Source organism: Ylistrum balloti, unplaced genomic scaffold, assembly GCF_031769215.1.
Source record: "Ylistrum balloti isolate Yb309-2 unplaced genomic scaffold, AGI_CSIRO_Ybal_v1 Utg369926, whole genome shotgun sequence".
Taxonomy (NCBI): Eukaryota; Metazoa; Mollusca; class Bivalvia; order Pectinida; family Pectinidae; genus Ylistrum; species Ylistrum balloti.
In genome coordinates this window covers 800,605-805,783 of record NW_026782041.1, presented here as the reverse complement: position 1 = coordinate 805,783, position 5,179 = coordinate 800,605, and the positions used below count along the sequence as shown (strand labels likewise).

Here is a 5,179-nt window from a genome sequence, read left to right as displayed (position 1 = left end):
TTTCTGTAAAGAAAACATTAAATCAAAGAAAACAAACAATATCTTATTTGCAGAAACCTGGATAAAATTTTTTTGCAATGGACATCCCATTTTCAGTCCAATCCATGAAGAAAGCGGCTTTTATAAATGTACATTTCAGTAAAAGATTTTAATATTTTAATATTCCAATTTTAACCTGTAAACAAACAGCTGTGTCTTGACAAGACTGTTGCTACAAAGACCAATAAATTGACTAAAAAGAAAACATTGGAAAAGAAAGCATCTTAACTTCACAAACAATATCAGAAGGCCTAGAGGCATATTTGGCTGGCATGTTCCTATGATAAAGCCTGACAAAGTTTGCAAAAAAAAAAAGAAATGAGCTTGACCTATATTCAAAGTCACAGAGGTCAAATAAAAAAAAAAAAAAATTAAAACGTCTTCTTCAGATAAACTAAAAGGCCTAGAGGCATGATATTTGGCATATATATTCTAGGATGAAGCCCGAAAAAGTTGGGGATAACAAATGACCTTGACCTGAATTCAAGGTCATAGGGGTAAAATTATTTTAATCATTTAAATGACTTCTCATGAACTAAAATGCCTAGAGGCATGATATTTTGCTGATATATAGATACAGATATATCAGATGTGTGCTGCAGGCCCATTAGGCCTCTTGCTCACTACTGGTAAGGTTAAAAACTGTACATTGTTATGTTGTTGATTGTATTTGTTATCTTTGTTATCATGTGTTCAAAAGTATTGAAAATGAAATATTTCTGAAATTTTAATTTTGGTGTTATTCATTTATATGGCAGTTACTTGAGATAGAAAATTGAATGCAATAAAATTTCTTTCTTTCTCTTTACGCTGTCTGCCACTTTGTTTGTCACAGCTTTCTCAACATTCAACTGGCACATCTTACGACCATATTGAATCTACATATGAAATTTGAGAAAGATTCATTTAAACGCTATCCACAAAATGATAAAAAAAATGACAAAGGGCAATTTGAACAGTCTGGAAAATTCTTTTGAGGAACGTATGAACTGTTGTCCATATACCGGGTATACAGAGTATTCTTTGCACAAATGTAAACATTGAAATAAAATATCAACCAGTATATTAATTAATAACTTTATTAAAGTCTTCATAGGATAAAAGATCATGGGAAAATATGTCACAGCTCAAATTCTCAACAGATATACATAACAGGTAAATATCCAAGGGACAAGAACAGGGAAAGACTTTTGTGGAAAGCAAAAACATATTTTTGATCTTTTTGTCTGTGCTTTACTTATAACCATTACATATAGATTTGACTGCTTTCTTCTCCTTTAAAACTTAATGTGCCATCTGAGAATAAAAGGTAAGAATTACCGTCTTGTTGACTAGCACTCATTGACTGATGTATTAAACCATAAATTACTGTATATAATGAAACTTTTGCCAATGTTGAATTTATGCCATGAAGAAGTAGGCGAATTTAACATTGCAACAAAAATTTACAGTAAAACATGAAGCAAATGAGGTTGTTTTCCACAAAAAGTTTTGCACAAGGTGAAAAAGTATCTTTTTATCAGAAAGCCAAACTCTGTAAGGAAAATCTGAAGAAAGGTAATAAATTTTTTTTTGAATATTATACGATCTAATCAGCACTGGGTTTACCGTCTTGATTGATGAAGATTGGTATCAAGAAAGGAACATAATATCAAATTTCTTATAAGGCAGTAATGTTTCTATAGCACAAATCACCTTTAACATTACAAAACAAACCACACAAATCTCATTAATCCAGCTTACCAATACAGTAAAACAGGATTACAGACCTTGCCCAACATTCTTGATTGGTATACATTACAGCCAAAATTGATTTAATGAAGTATTTCTCACAAACTGACATAACAAAGCGCAAGGATGACTTGCACTATAGTCTTAGTGTTGGCCTTGCTGATACTCTAAGTACTGTCTCCTTCATCTCAACAGGGTACTAATGTCAATACATGACAAATAATATCTGTCTATTTTTCTTTAAAGGCAATATTGTGTATTGAAACCCAAAACTCCATAATCTTGATGTTCCTTTCATGTGCTGAATCTTTAATGGGGACAGGTTTCGGTAGAAAGAGGCAACAATTTATCAAATTCAGAAATGAAGAAATCAGTGGTAGTAATTTGACAGAAAAAAAAATTACCAGGTGCATCTGTTTGAATGACCATATTTATTCCAGAAGTGGATGTCTGGACAGGAGGCACTTGATGATTTCCCTTCCCCACCCCTTCTCTCTCGGTCAGATTTCCCATGATCATCTTCAGTTGTTTGAATTAGGATTTTTTTGTTTTGGAAATGAAAAATTAGAAATTAAATGTAAATTGTTAATAAATCTATCAAAACATGGCATTTTCATATCCTTGTTCTAGCGTGTTTGGCGAGTACAAAAATGTGGCAAAATGTTCGTCATTTTATGACATTTGCACCTTAGGCCTTTAAATCAACATCATGTATATCTTCAATTAAAAAAACAATGCAATTTGGGGTCAACATCATCAGTATACAATAACACTTTCCACAGTTTGTTGAATCAGTAAAATGGGTTAACACAATATCATTCCGCCGAGGAAACACTTCATAATGTGAAGGGGTTCACTTCAATATCACTGACATAACAATAAACTTTACAATCATAACACAATTTGTTAATATATTTCAATGCAGCAATTTCTTTTTATGAATTTGAATATTGTGATATTATATATAGTAAATTTCCATAAATTCACAACATTACTGAAAAAGCAATTTAAAGTGAGCTAACAGAAAAGAAACTTGCTACAACAAAAACAAGTACTAAGTATTTTGTATGTTATTTGTGTTCAGTTCTGCCTTGGTGTGTAAGTATATGTAAATTTTTATTTGGTTAAAATAAAGCCAGGATATTCAAAAGTATTATCATTTTTATCATTTTTCTACAACTAATGAAAAAGGTCTGACAGTTAAATACAAATAAATATTATGGATACAGAAAGATGTATTTAAATCACAATATAATAGCATGTTTACATTATGAATTTTTTCTACAGACATTGAATGGCATCTCAACAATGAATATCTATATAATGGTAAGGAATTAGGCCTAAACCGGACAAACATTAAGGTGAGTATAAATGCTAATATCTACACCATATGAGGTAACAGAGGCGCTAAAAGATCAACAGTCCAGTGATTGTGCGTGTTGAGCTATTGTCTGAAGGTGTAATGGCGGCAGACCTATCTATCATAGTCTATAGGCACAAAAGGTTGGTTGCATTGAGCATATACACCACATAAGAGATGGACATAAGGGCACTATCCTGTTCATAAGACACATGCTATGTAGTTCTTTAGATTTCACAATACTGCTTATTCTCCAAGAGTGAAAATTTTCCAAGCACTCACTTGAAGTTCCCTTCACGTCTTCTTCCTCTACTTAATTTCAATCTAATTCAAGACTGCTCTTTTCTTTTTTCATCATTTACTTTTATAAAGATATAAATAAGATGTACAATATTTCAATATTCCACTTAAATAATCGCTTGTTTCAAAACAAGAAATATTTTTTTCAAAAGTGCAAAAAAAAAAAAAAAAAATCCAGGTTGTGCTATATAGTTTCCCCTGAATTAAATTTTTTTTTTACTTTTCAGTTTAAGTACAAACAAAAATATCATTGCCTCAGAATTGTGTTGGGATTGAAAGTGTAATTTTTAGTCACACACTAATCATTTCAAATTTTTCATATTTTTTATTGAACTTCTCAGCATCTCCCACTATTTTGTCATTTTCCTTCACAATAAAATGTTATCTCAACTATTTGAGCTATCAGGTAGCTACTTAAGTTCTTCTGTGTATGTACCAAGAACAAGGGAACAAATTTAATCTGCCGTCGTTTCACCTACAGAAGTACAAAATAATCTGCTATAATTTTGATTGGTTAATACAAAATCTATATATTTAAAAGTATCAGTATGTTTCCAAAGTAAAATTAAGGACTATGATATTAAAATGTTACACCCCTGTTCTTTATCATGTATACATTGTAACAATTACAAGTTAGTCAAAATTCTTCAAAATAAGTAAAGTGGTCAGTGCCTTGCTAAGATAATCACAATGCAAAAATTACAGTTCATATTTTAAGCATTCTAAACTAATGTCTAACTACCTGGTACAATTTAATCTTAATAAAGGACCAAGGGTCTTACTCACCTTATTAAATATGTATACCAGATCCATATTCAATAAGCCAATATGAAGTAGCTTTTATCAATGACTTGACCAGAATATGTTTTCAACCCAGTATTCCAGATTCAATCATTATTAATTTTTAAAATCTAGTATGTAAAACAAAATTATTCTATACTTCAGAGAACATATAGTCCCATGCTTGGGTTCATGGTGATCTGTTTTGAACTCTTATAAAAAACAAAGACACCTTTATATCTACTGGGTATGTATCAAAGTATGATGTACAACACTATTTATGAAGCACGAAATATGACCCACATTTATATAAACATAGCTTTGCTTCGCGCTTTACTGTAACTGTTTAATGTAAATTTTAAAAGGTCTACAGACTGACAACAGATGCTGTGCCAAGACATTGTGTCCTTTAGACTGATGAGAAAAAATCTTATTAATCATAATATCACTTTATTAGGAGTTAATATCATAAGGTACTTGTCAGCTCATTATGTATTAATGGGGACAATATCACAGCAAAGGCTTTAATCAATGAAAAAATCTCAAAATGGATTTGATTTATGGGATTAAAAAGTCTATTATTTTATATGATGATTATATCAATATATTATTTACCGGTAAATATAATTAAACTTTGGATAATTTGACAATAGTCTCAATCCTGCATCAAAATTATTGTTAACATCATACAGACAGAGTTTTATCTACCATTATATTTAAATATTTTGTGTTTACAAGTATTTCTTAATAAGTTAGATAGGTAAATATTTTATCGATATCATACATCCGTCTGTTTAAATACTTTGTATGACCGGGAATAATGGAAAAACTCCATGTATATTTGATAGGTCAAATATTTGAATACAAAATCCATGTAAATAAGAGAACTATGATTTCAATGATGAAGTTAAGCTCAATCTAGAATAAAAAATCTACTAGGGTGTTTTTTTAATGATCTTTCTTATGACA

The 5,179-nt window shown here is 30.5% G+C and overlaps 1 protein-coding gene across 1 annotated transcript in view; it reads left to right on the top strand.

Moving 5' to 3' along the window:
- LOC132546977 (nuclear pore complex protein Nup107-like) overlaps positions 1-5,179 on the top strand; it is a 168,064-nt gene that overhangs the window by 57,473 nt on the left and 105,412 nt on the right. The window lies entirely within an intron of this gene.